A 15,065-nucleotide genomic window follows, 5' to 3' on the forward strand; every position below is an offset into this window, starting at 1 on the left:
ACCACTCTCGGTCGACATGAGCTTGAGGACAGTAGAGAAGGCGAATAAAAAATGTACAATTTTGATTAAGTGTTTATTACTTTAAATATCACAACCAAGATCTTGTTTTGAAAAAAAAATTAAAACTTTGTTTTCCCTAAATTTATTTTCTGCTGCGTTTTTGAAACCCGTTTTTTCCAAAAATTCTTCTTCTTGTTGCTGGATATCTCTTTGTACACATCTTCTCTTTGTTTCCTGAGCCTATAGTGAGTTACAAACAGAGTTCGAAATGGTCAAATCTTTGATGGTTCGATCATACATGATTGATTTGTGAAAACTTATGGATAAGTATCCTCCGTTTGAACTGAATTCTTTTGGATTAAAGAATCTCTTTCTGGTTGCTCTGTAACAATTAGAAGATTCTCTAGAAGAAATACAGGGTTCAACTTTTGGTAACAACATGTTATGGGATGGTGGTTCTGCTTTTGGGGTCAAACCAATACGTTCTAAGAAGAAATATTTGACTTGTTTAAAAATAGTTTAACTTATTGACAAAAATCTAACTTTGATTGATATCATTTTAACATGATTTAAAAGTTTATTTAAAAATTTTTTAAGAGTTCAAAATATAAGATTCAAAATTCTATCTCTTAGACTTCATTTGAAATATTATTTTGTCAATTTTGTTCAACTTTAATTTTTATTTTTTATATCAAAACATATTATCAAATAAAGTTTGATTTAACATACTATTTGTCCAGTCAGTCACATCTATATCTCTATCATCTAGGACTCATCTGCTCTGATACTTAAGGCAAAGCATCTCCTCAATTAGACTTAATAAAAGGTATATTAGTCTTCCAACTGGTTTGCTAATTTCCAATTAAACTAAGGACATGTTTAGGTTCATCTACTAATACAAGTTGTCTTTCCGTATTTCAATTTGACCACATAATACCGCTAAGTATTAGTTAAATATTAGATAACCAATGAGCTAATATTTGCTTCCATTTTGTTTTGCTTGCAAAAACAATTGAGGACAATATACAAGGGGTATTAATGCAATTCATGAATAATTTTATTAAACTGATTTATTCAAAAAAAATACAAGTATACAAACAAATATACTACACTTAAGGCACCAGATTCAACATTGTTATTATTAATGCAAAATTCACACTAAGCATTAATGGTTAAATTACTTAACTATGTTCTAAGTTAAAGTTAGTAGATTAAGGAGAATGCGTTAAGGGGGAGCAATGGTTGATTAAGGTTTAAGCTTCCTACCTTGTATTTTTTTTTGTTCAACAAATTACCAAAGGAGAAGATTGTTGAAATATTTGAAATTGCTACAATGTGTAAAGGGAAGTGCCCACTTCCCTAACCGCTATGACAAAACAACAGCTTCTCATATTTGGAAGATTAGCCATTTACTGAACCCCGTATCTTGGGGTTGTGTTGATATTGTGGAATGAATCAAGCCAATCCATGATGACCAAATCACTTAGAGTAATTTATTTAGAAGATCGGGTCGAATCAAATCAAATCTAGTATATCAAATACCTTGAATCGAGGAACTTGGATTAGATTGAAACATTGATGTCTTATCTGCCAACTGTCTATATTTACCTTGGTTGTTAATATTTTATTGTATTTAGCTATTTTAGCTATTGTTTAATATGGATTATGATGGATTTTCATTCAAAAAATTTATATAATTGAAACAATTGTATAGGTTGATGTATTGATTATTGAGAGAACTTATCAATTCAAGTGAGGAACATTATTTGTGAGAGTGCATTTGTAATTGTAAAACATTTGTGGTGTGATTTTACAAATTAAGTTTTTAGGTGAAGAATTTAGTGGTTAAAGATCTCGTATTTGAGGTACAAGAGTGTGGATTCTTCATTGAAGTGTGTCAGAATTATGATCACTAACTATAACTTGTATTTGTTTGAAGATATTAAATTCTTCTCATTGCGCTAGGCTTCATAGGCGTAAGAAACCGAACTTTGTACACAAGCTTTGTTGTCCTTTGTTTTCTTTGTGCATGTCGTAGTTGTAACACCCCTTTCCCGTACCCGAGACCGGGACAAGGTACAGGGTATTACTGTGCACGAGCATGACATTTCCAAAAAATTTCAGGCTATAAGATTTCGTTCCAATTTAAAACCAAGCAATCATATTCATAATATCCCTATTATGGACCTACGAGGCCCAAAACATACATTGAGAATGGTTCGGCACTAAACCGAGAACTTAAGAAAGTTTTTGGAAAATTTCTTAGGTTAAGCCTCACACGCTCATGTGGAGGCAATGCACACGCCTGTGTGCTTTGGGACATGCCCGTGTCCCTTACCCGTGTGGAATTTATTGAATTTATTTCTCATTTTGAACCTACAGGGATTTTCACACGGCCGAGCACATGCCCATGTCCTTGGCCCGTGTGCTTCACATGGCCTAGACACGCCCATGTTGTCACTCGTGCCCAAAAACTCGAGCATTCTATTTATGACATCATCATGCATTTAGGGACACATGGAAAAGACACACACCCGTGTGCTAGGCCGTGTCCTCCATACGATTGAGACACACGGACGTGTCTCTACCCGTGTGTTTACTACCATGCATTTTTGACCTAAACATTTTAGGTGTAGGGGATACACGGCCATACCACATGCCTATGGGGCTGACCGTGTGTCATACACGGCCTAGACACATGCCCGTGTGTCTATCCGTATGGACCTTTTTGGAGGCTACAAATCTAAGCCAATGGTCTCCCTCAATAACCACTCATATTCGTGGACCTCAATGATGTTTAACATGGCCTAAATATGCCCAAGTACTACCATAAATGGTCTATTGCATGTTTACCTCATCTCATCGGTTATGTACATGCCAATTTATCCTCTTTGTATTTAGGATTTCTGTGACAGCCCTAAAATGACCCTAGTCGAAAAGCGGTTTCGGGACCGCTAAACCGAGTCACCAAATTATTTGAATATGATATCTATTGTCTAAAATATGTGATTATGAATGTGTGAAAGTTTTAAGCTTCGATTTAGTAAATTGCATGTGAAATTAGTCGATAGGACTTATGTGTGACACTTTTGAAATGTAATAGGTAAATCTATAAGGATCTATTAGTGCATGTAATCAAAGGGGTGGACTTGCATGTCAATTTCCCCCTTTTTATTTGCTAGTGGCCGGCCATGACAAAGGGTGATGGGCAAAACATGTCATAAAACATGTTGTGACAATGGTGTATGTTAGGAAAAATAAAATAATGAGCATGGTAATTAAATAATGAAAGGGAGGAGTGATGAAAAAAAAAGAAGGAAATGGTCTCATCCATGCCCCCCATTGCCGTGAGTTGAAGGAAAGAAAAACAAAAAAAAAGTGTTCATCCTTTGGTTCATCCTTGGCCGAAAATTTTAAGGAGGAAGGAAGGAGAAAGGTTAAAGAGGTTCGGCCATGGATGTAACTAGGCTAAGGTATGTTTGATGATGTTCCATGAGATGCATGCATGTTTTAGTTGTTAGCTTGAGTTCTACCTAGCCCATGGTCTAAATCTTGCTATGTGATGGAAATGACACCCGGCCATGGATGCATCATTCTTGCTTGGTGTTGATGTTGTGTTGGTGAGATATCAAATTTTTTTTGTGACCCAAGTTGAGATTTGAATGTTGGAATGAGTAAGGTTTTCGGCTATGGAAAATATAAGGGTGATGGATGTTGTGTCATGCTAAATCTAGATGAACAATGTTAGTGCTTATATCTCGATATTCATGAGTTTCTTTCTTGGTTTTACCTCAAACCCATGAAGTATTTTGAAATGGTGTCTTGATGCATTCGACCATGGTAGAAAGTAGATGTGAAATGGTAGTAAGATGAAATGCAAAATGTTAGTATTTGATTAATAGTGTATATATGTGTATTAGCCAAGTTTTGAACTTGAAACAAAATGGTGTTTAGTCAATACAAGTGACCATACTTGTAGAACGTATTAAGTGTTGCAATCGGCCTTAGCATAGATGTGTATGTTCGGCCACATGAATGAGTGCATGAGTTAATGTGTATGTTCGGCCATAGGTAAGCATATTGATGGCTTTATTTTGACTTAGAAAATTCGGCTAAGGGGAAATATTAGCTAAGATGTTAAATTCGATACGTGATTTCGTACATATGGGACTTTAATATCTAATGTATATATGGGCTAAGTACCTTGAGCTTCTCTTTTGATGTTTGAATGAATTGTATTAAATTGCTTAAGGTGATTAAAAATGCGTATGACCATTGTGTATTTGAGCTAGAAGGTGACTATATGACCTATTAAATTTCTTGTCATATTCGACCATAAGCTAGCATAATGAGACTTTAATAAGTTAAACTTGTGTGAACTAGCTCAAGAGCCTAGAGGAACAAAGTTGGATAAAGGGAAGGAAAAAGTGATTGAATAGCCGTTGAAGCTATTCGACAACATCCGAGGTAAGTTTTCGAGTAATGGAACTTAGATTATGATTTGATTAGATCATGTTTTAAGCAAATCAAAAATCATGCTCTTTGTGTGTGGCTATTGAGCCGAAATTGCAAGTGTGATAAGTGTCTTGTGTTTGAGTTTTGCTAATGAAAATGAAATACGAATGTGTCATGATTTATTGATAAATGTGCATGGTTATTCGAATGATGTCCGGGCTAAGTCCCGAAGGCTTTGTGCTAAGTGACTATATCCGGACTAAGATCCGAAGGCATTTGTGCGAGTTACTAAATCCGGACTAAGATCCGAAGGCATTTGTGCAAGTTACTAATTCCAGGCTAAGCCCGAAGGCATTGGTGTAAGTTACTAAATCCGGGTTAAGTCCCGAAGGCATTTGTGCGAGTTACTATAACCGGGCTATGTTCAAGGCATTTGAGCAGTAGCTATATCCGGTTAAATTCAAGGTACGTGATTCGGGAATGAATGATCTTGCTGTAAAAATTTCAGTTAATCGTGGGTAAAATCCCAACAATGAGGTATGTTTCAGTATGTGCTTTGAATTAGTTGAGCCCTTACAAATGAGTATTATTTCGGTTGATAAATGAGCTACCGGTCTTTGGCTAAGTTGATCTTTGTGTATGAATATAAGGGTTGGTAATGTGAAGTAAGTATGATATTGAGAATTTGTGCATATGAAATTATCTGTTTAGCTACATGAATGCTATACTTTGGTTGTGTCTAAATTCATAACTCAACTTACTAAGCATTAAATGCTTACTCCGTTTCTTTGATTCTCGGTTTTATAGATTTTGGTTCTTCAGCTATCGGACTCGGGATTTTGAAGTCGAAGTCGCCCACACTATCAAAGCTCCTTTCGCTATATTTTTGGTTGGACTTTGAAATGGCATGTATAGGACTACCCTTTTGTTGTAGGTCATGTACCTTTCGGTTTTGTGTAAATTTGGATAGCCATGCGAAAATGGCTTAAGTATACTTTGGGCATGGTATTATAATCATTGTATGTTGTTCATTAAGAGGTATGGAAATGTTTGGAAACGATTAGCCATTGGGATGGTTAATCATGATCATATTTTGTTCTATTTATGTTAAAGGGCTTGTAACACCCCGTTCCCGATACCGTCGCCGGAGTCGGACGCGAGGGGTTCTCAGACCAACTCTCATGTGTCACACAGACTATTTTTCACATTTCCAGTCCAGCTGGAAAACTGCGTCCCTGTCACCTTAAAAATCATATCTCGAGTTCCAGAACTCAAAAACCAGTTCCGTAAGTTTTCCTCGAATTTAGACTCATATATCCATCCGTGGATTTATTTCTAAAATTTTTGGTCGGGCCAATTGGTACAGTTTATTAGTTAAAGTCACCCCTGTTTCAGGGTTCGACTACACTGACCTTTGCATATTACGACCTCGATATCATCTCGTACAGAGCTCCAATGCTCATGCTGTTTGTTTCTAATGAAACTAGACTCAAAGGGGAATCTATGCATATAAGGCATGACTTCTAATTGTTTCTGGATAATTTATGGTAAATTTTCAAAGTCGAAACATAGAATCCAGAAACCGTTCTGGCCCTGTCTCACGAAATCTTGAATATCTCTTAAAATACAGCTCATATGGTCGTTTCGTTTCATCCATATGAAAATAGACCCATCAAGCTTCGAGTACATAATTTTTTTAGCAATTAATTCCACTTCTACTATTTTTAGTGATTTTTCGATCTCATATCACTGCTGCTGTCCGCAACAGTTACTGCGATGAGACTATGTCAATTTCATGAATCCTTCCTTAGCCTTACTAATCATCCATCATACATGACACAAATTATGGCCACCTTATCAAAATTTAAGGTTTCTAAGACTCGTGGCTATAGGTTCTAGCATCCCACTCAAAGCGACCACATAGGCCATTTTCACATGGCTTAAAGTTTACAACCCAAAATTTAACAAAACAAAATAGCCCATACATGCCAAATGTTCTCCTAAGTTGACTAAGAAGACAATACCAAAATTGCTCGCCGGTGTGATGACTTCGTTGACGGTTCCGAGCACCCAAAAGGAGACGAGTCCAAGAAACCTAAAATGGGTGACAAGAAAACACCGAGTGAGTTTATAACTCGAGAAGTCATAAGCATTCCACAACCATCCATTAATAAAATTATCATAAAATGAAATAATGAAACAAGGCCAAGTGTTCCACCATACCGAACTATACCATAGTTCCTTAGACCTTCGGATCAATCTCATACCAAGTCATACATTTACATTTCATATACTATTCAATAGGATATTTGAAGCAATTTCCATACATCATTTCATTTCCGCAACAATCATGCAATCAAATGAACTTTCATCTATTCCACGATACCTTATTTACGGTAATGCAATTGAAATCATCACATAGATTTAAATCTTACCAACTCCACCCGAGCATGAACATAGCATCTATTAGCCATGAACTCAAGGTACTTACTCTTTCCGCTGTCCATACTCATCTCGATAAAGTCACACCTCCATATAAATATTCAATCGGAGATATGTGTAGAGTTCGCACACATAGTGCTTAATACTCAATCACGCACACTTAGTGCCATGTGATTCAAGCCCGCACACATAGTGCCATATAGTCCAAACTCGCACACTTAGTGCCATACATTACAAGCTCGCACACTCAAGTGCCAATCTAAATCACCGTACACATCTATTTCTCGCACACTTAGTGCCGAAGCAAACTTCCTACACATTTCACTATCTCTTTTACGTTCAACAATATCATCTTTTCATACACATACATTTGTATATATTTCTTCTCATTAAACACAATTGCATAGATATTACAATCATTTAAGCAATATCAAATACATGCTTAATGACTTACCTTGTATTGGGTAAAATGGTTCCAACTCGGCTACTCGATGTTCTTTCCTTTGCCTTTGCTTGATTCTCCACCTCTAGCTTCTTGAGCTTAATCAATAAATTAACTAGTTTAACCGTCTTGCCACATATTTATACATGACATCAACTATACTATCATCATTAATTCATCAAATCACAAAATTTTATCTCATGAACATTTAACACTTAACATTTACCCCATCTAGGCCGACTTTGCTAGCACACAAGCCTTTGGCGAATGTCCTTGACCTATAGTCACCCAAAATTTCTTTGTTCTTTAAAATTCATCCAAGACCACATTCGCACCTCCAACTAATAATTTAGATACTCTCAAGCTCATTCGCAAGTACTATTATATATCACATTAAGCATTAATTATTTTGCAACATGAATTCTATAGCATGGCCGAATACTCATGCACATACACATATAACAACAAGAACTCAATGGCACAAAAATCTCCTTTTATTAAACATTCATCTCACTTCTCTTCATGCGTCACAACAACATTAAAATACCAACCAAGAAAGACAACCTCCATGGCGAACTTCATCTCCATCAAATAGCAAAGAAATCTAAGCCATGGGCTAGGTAGGTTTCAAACTAACAACTAAAACATGCATGAATCTTAAGGAATGACATCAAACATACCTCAATCTAGTTGCAAGTATGGCCAAGCTTCTCCAAACCCCCTCTCTCTTACTCACGGCAATACAAAAATTTGAGAAAGGATGAGCACTTTTTTTGTTTTTCTTGTTCAATTCACGGCAAATGGGGGCATCCATGCTCATCATTTTTTTCAATTCTTTAATGCTAGCTTTTATTTTATGGCTTCCTACATACACCACTAACCTAACATGTTGGAAACATGTTCCTTTGCCCATAATCTTGTCATGGCCGGCCACTATCCTTAGGAAATGGACTATTTGACATGCAACTCCATCTATTTTACTTCATTCTTTTACCAACCTCTTAAAATTAGCCACATATATTTAAATCCTTTCACATGAGTCCTTTTCTTTCAATTCACGTTCAATTTAACTAAATCAAAGAATTAAAATTCACACATGCATTTTCACATATATTTGGCATGGAATAAGGTATTTAAATGTTTTTGTGACCCAGTTTTGTGGTCCCGAAACCACTTCCCGACTAGGGTTAAATTAGGGATGTCACAACTCTCCCCCACTTAAGAAATTTTCGTCCCCGGAAATCTTACCAGTAAATAGGCTCGGGTATCGCTCTTTCATAGAGTCCTCAAGTTCCCAAGTGGCTTCTTCAATTCCGTGTTTATGCCACAACACCTTCACCAATGGGATTTTCTTATTACACAACTCTTTTACATCGCGCATCAGAATGTGAACCGGCTCTTCTTCATAACTCAAATTAGGCTGAACCTCGACCTCAGATGGAGTGATTACGTGTGTCGGGTCGACCTATATCGTCAAGCATCGAGACATGGAAAACGCTGTGAATCCTTTCAAGCTCGGGGTAAAATTAATCGATGACGCCATCGCCCAACTCGTTCGGATACTTCATACGGACCGATGAACCTCGGACTCAATTTGCCCTTACGACCAAATCTAAGCACCTTCTTCCAAGGTGAAACTTTGAGAAATACCTTGTCCCCAACCTGATATTCAATGTCTTTTCTTCTCAAATCCGCATACGACTTTTGGTGATCCGAAGCAGCTTTCAAACTTTCACGAATTACTCGAACTTTCGCTTCGGCATCCTTAATCAAATCAACCTCAAGATTTTACCTTCACTAAGTTCACTCAGAATAATGGGTACGGCATTTACGACCGTATAAAGCCTCGTAAGGCGCCATCTTAATACTTGATTGAAAACCTGTTATTGTGGCGAATTCAATCAAAGGTAAATACTGTTCCATGAACCACTAAACTCAAGGATGCAACATCTCAACATATCCTCGAGTATTTGAATTATCCGTTCGGATTGAAACATCGGTTTGGGGATGAAAAGCAGTGCTAAAATGCAGCTTGGTACCCAAAGCCTCTTGCAATTTCTTCCAAAATCGCGACGTAAATCTTGGGTCTCTATCCGACACGATAGAAGTAGGTACCCCATGCAATCGAACAATTTGGGAGATGTATAACTCTACCAACTTATCGAGCGAAAAATCCGTGTGCACGAGGATAAAGTGAGCCGACTTAGTCAGTCTATCCACAACAACCCAAATCGCATCTTTCTTACCTGCCGACACTGGTAACCCAGATACAAAATCCATTGTCACTCGATCCCATTTCCATTCAGGTATCATGATTGGCTGAAGTAATCCCGATGGCACTTGATGTTCCGCTTTCACTTGTTGACATATCAGACACCTTGAAACAAATTCAGAAATGTCTCATTTCATATCGGGCCACCAAAATTGGCGTTTCAGGTCATTGTACATTTTAGTACTACCCGGGTGGACTGACATTCGACTACTGTGAGCCTCGTCCAGAATCTTTGAAACAAGTTCCGAATCCCTCGGAATAAATAATCGACCCTTGAACGTCAAGCAATCATTGTCGTCAATCTGAAATTCCGATTCCTCATTCGAAACACATTCGACTCGTTTAGCGACCAATTCAGCCTCGACTGTAACACCCCGTGCCCGAGTCCATTACCGGAATCGAACACAAGGTGCACACAAACTTAGTTTAACTATCTTCACAGTCCATTTAGAAATTTCCAGACAAGCTGGTTACTGCATCAGTGTCGCCTTAAAAATCATATCTTGAGTTTCAAAGCTCGAAAATTTGTTTCGTAATTTTTCCCTGAAACTAGACTCATATTTCCATCTACAGATTTTTTTTCTAGAATTTTTGGTCAAGCCAATTAGTACAGTTTATTAGTTAAATTCTCCCTGTTGCAGGGATCGACTACACTGACCTTCGTATGCGTTTAATTGGATATCTCCTGTACAGGGCTTTAATACTGATGCCGTTTGTTTCTATAGAAACTAGACTCAGAGAGAATCTATACATATATGGCATGACTCCTAATTATCTCTGGTTAATTTACAATGAATTTCTAAAGTCGGAACAGGGGATCCAGAAACCGTTCTGGCCCTATTTCACGAGAACTTTAATATCTCTTAACATATAATTCATATGATCGTTTCGTTTCTTCCATATGAAAGTAGATTCATCAAGGTTCATTTACATAATTTATTCACTATTTAATTCCATTTCTACAATTTTTAGTGATTTTTCAAATCCACACCACTGTTGCTGTCAGCATCTGTTTTTCAGGTAAACCTTACCTATTTCGTGGTTTCTATGGACCAACTAGAGTTTTGTCATACATAGGTCCACATATAATCATTTTTTTAGCCATTCCAATGGCTGATCATTTGCTCACACTTCCATTCAGTCCCTAGTCACATCATAAAACCATACATATATACATAAGCACAAATGGTCTAATGCCATACTCCACTTTTACGAGCCATTTTCGCATGGTCGTACACACATACATCACAAAAGTACTTAAAACGCAACAAAAGGGTAGTCCTATACATGCCATTTCAAAGCTCAACCAAAATTGTACCAAAAGGGGGCTTTGATAGTGTGGATGACTTTGACTTCGTTTATCCCAAATCCGATAGCTAACGAGCAAAATCTATAAAACAGAGAAACAGAGAAACGGAGTAAGCAATTTATGCTTAGTAAGTTTGAGCAAGGGATTCCAGCACAACAAAAGCATAGCATTCATATAGCTAACAGATAATTTCGTATGCACAAATTCTCAATATCATACTTATTTCACATTCCAACCCCTATATTCGTACATAAGGGATCATCTTAGCCAAATACCGGAAGCTCATTACTTGACTGAGCGAACATCATTCGAAGGGAATCAACTAATTTCAAGCACATACGAACATACCTCATTGCTGGAATTTTCACAAGTGTATAAACTGAAATTTTTACAGCAAGATTGCTCGTTCTCAAATCATGTACCTTCTGAATTTAACCGGATATAACGACTCGCTCAAATGCCTTCGGGACAAACCCCGGTTATAGTAACTCGCATGAATGCCTTCGGGACTTAACCCGGGTTTAGTAACTCGCACAAATGCCTTCGAGCTTAACCCGGATTTAGTAACTCGCACAAATGCCTTCGGATCTTAGTCCGGATATGTCACTTAACACAAAGCCTTCGGGACTTAGCCCGGACATCATTCAAATAGCCAAGCACAATTATCAATAAATCATGACACATTCGTATTTCATTCTCATTAGCAAAATTCAAACACAAGTCACTTATCACATTTGCAATTTCGGCTCAATAGCCACACACAAAGAGCATGATCTAATCAAATCATAATCTAAGTTCCATTACTCGAGAACTTACCTCGGACGTGGTCGAACGATTTCGACGGCTATTCGACGACTTTTTCCTTCCCCTTATCGGATTTAGCTCCGCTTTGCTCTTGAGCTTAATTTAACAAATAAATTGGTTTTATCATTTGAGCATCGAAAGAGGAATTCAAGGTACTTAGCCCACATATTTTCATTAGACATTAAAGTCACATATGTACGGAAATCATGAATCAACTCAACACATTAGTTAGTACTCTCCTTAGCCGGATTTTCTAAGCCAAGAATAGGCATCAATATGCTTGCCTCTAACCGAATGCATGCACACCAACTCCCCTCATGTGGCCGAATATGCATGTCCATGTTGAGGCCAACTATACACTTAATACCACACAAAAAACAGCATACATTTTACTAACTAACGCATTACATATTGTAGCTCAATACACATCTCTCATTTACTTCATAACCGAAACATCATCACAAGCAAATATACACCTTGAAATAGTATATATGTCATACCAATATGTGCAAACATATATTCATGTAAGTGCAAGGGCCGAATCTCAAGTTGCTTGTATCCAAATATAAACACATATCCAAAGCTCAAATCTTACCTACCATGCAACATGCATGAATCATACTCATGGATCTACCATGGCCGAATACACCACAACACCATACCGTTTCAATTTGGTCATGGTTAAACAAAGAACTTAGTATCTCACTCAAAAATGCTAAAAGAAAATCTAAGAGTCCTCAATCCCCCATCACAATGTATCATTATCAAGCTTGATATTTAGCATGCAATGGCATTAACACAACATCCACCTTGGCCGAATATCATTCCCATGTCATAACAAAGATTTGAACCATGGGCTAATAAGAACATCAAGCTAGCAACTAAAAACATGCATAAATCTCATGACACAACCTCAAACATACCTTAATCTTGATGCAAGTATAGCCAAACCCCTTCCTACTCCTCTTCCAAACCAAACATGAAGCAAAAATTTCCTCTTCTTCCTTAGGATTTTCGGTCAAGAGAGAATGAAAAGGATGAACAAAAATTTTTTTTTTCTTTGTTTTCTTTCTCTCATTCACGGCAAGGGGGGGCATGGATGAGACCTTTTTTTTTTTCTTTCTTTGCCCATGCTCTTTATTTTATTAATTCTAACATCAAGCATTCACCCAACATGTTTTATGACATGTTTTGCCCATGATTCTTTGTCATGGCGGCCACTAGGCTTTAGTTTAGGAAATTTGACATGCAAACCCTTATTTTTGCATGCATGATCAACTAGTCATCACACATTTCCTATCCCACTTTCAAAGTTTACTACTAGGTCCTTTCTAGTGAAATTCACATTTATAACTCTAAATCAAAACATCAAAAATGTCACACATGAGTTAACACACATTATAGGCATCAAAATAAATTTTAAATTATTTTTATGCCTCGGTTTTGTGGTCCCGAAACCACATTCCGACTAGGGTCGTTTTAAGGCTGTCACATCGACCTTCTGAGATTCAAGTATTTGATGAATCAATAACGGTTTGGCCTCTAATTCGACTACTAGCACCTCATCGGGTGAAACGGATAGGTGAGCATCCATCGTTCTCAAAGCAAACAGTGCCTTGCGACTTAAAGCATCAGCCACCACGTTGGCCTTTCCCGGGTGATAATCAATGATGAGTTCATAGTCTTTCAACAACTCAAGCCAACGTCTTTGTCGCAGGTTTAAATCTCTTTGAGTCATCAAATATTTAAGACTTTTGTGGTTCGAATAAATATGACACCTTTCTCCAAACAAGTAATGCCGCCATATTTTCAAGGCGAACACTATGGCTGCTAGTTCAAGGTCATGGGTCGGATAGTTTCTCTCATGCGGCTTTACTTGTCTCGACGCGTAAGCCACAACTCGACCTTCTTGCATCAACACACAACCTAACCCAAACAAGGATGCGTCATCAGATATGACAAACTCTTTACGGACTCATTGTACTAATCTTGGGGCCTCGGTTAAGCAGGTTTTAGTCGATCGAAACTTTCTTGACAAGTGTTCACCACTCGAACTTAACATCTTTTTGGAGTAGTTTCGTCATCGGTGCAACTATCATCGAAAACCTTTCACAAATCGTCGATAGTATCCGCAAGCCCCAAAAAGCTCCTAACTTCGGTAACATTCCTTGAGGTTTCCAATCGACTATGGTCGAAATTTTGTTCGGGTCCACCCGACATTCGATCACGGGCACCACGTGCCCCAAAAAGCTAACCTCTCTCAACCAAAATTCACATTTACTGAACTTTGCGTATAACTGCTTATCTCGTAAAATTTGCAACACTAGCCTCAAGTGTTCAGCGTGTTCAGTTTCATCTCTCGAATAGACCAAAATGTCATCGATAAATACAACTACGAACCGATCCAAGTATGGCCTGAAAATTCTATTCATTAAATCCATAAATACCGCAAGGGCATTAGTGAGCCCAAACGGCATCACTAAGAATTCGTAGTGGCCGTACCTCGTTCTAAAAGCAGTTTTGGGTATGTCCGATTCTCAAACCCTCAACCGATAGTACCCGACCTCAAATCTATCTTTGAAAACACCGAGGCTCCTTTAATTGATCAAACAAATCGTCAATTAAATGCATAACGGATATTTATTCTTTATCGTCACTTTATTCAAGCGGCGATAGTCGATGCACAATCTCATAGTTCCATCCTTCTTCTTCACAAACAATACTGGTGCTCCCCATGGAGAAAAACTCGATCGGCGAAACCTCTATCCGTCAATTCTTGCAATTGTACCTTCAATTCCTTTAATTCAGTTAATGCCATACGACACGGGGCTATTGAGATCGGCGTAGTACCGGTACCACTTCGATGCGAATTCCACTTCTCGAACCGGTGGCAATCCGGTAACTCCTCAGAAAAACATCGAATACTCACAAACCATCGTACCGATTCGAGTTTCCTTTCGTCTCTTTACTCTCAAACACATACGCAAGGTATGTTTCACACCCCTTTTCACATATCTCCGAGCGGTCATAGAAGATATTATCGCGGCACTCCTCTTAAATTAGTAGACTCGACTCGGACTACCTCATTATTTGCACTCCTCAAATCAATGGTTTTCCTTTTGCGATCCACCATTGCATCATGTACTGATCACCAATCCATACCAAGAATAACATCGAATTCATCAAATGGTAGAAGTATCGATCGGCCGGAAAATAGGATTCTCGAATTATTAGGGGCATCTCTTGCACACTTTATCAACGAGTACGTATTGACCCAAAGGGTTTGACACTGAATTACGAACTCAAGAGACTCAACGGTAGAGTCTTCTTTGGATGCTAAG

Source organism: Gossypium arboreum, chromosome 6 (assembly GCF_025698485.1).
Source record: "Gossypium arboreum isolate Shixiya-1 chromosome 6, ASM2569848v2, whole genome shotgun sequence".
In the NCBI taxonomy this organism is placed as follows: Eukaryota; Viridiplantae; Streptophyta; class Magnoliopsida; order Malvales; family Malvaceae; genus Gossypium; species Gossypium arboreum.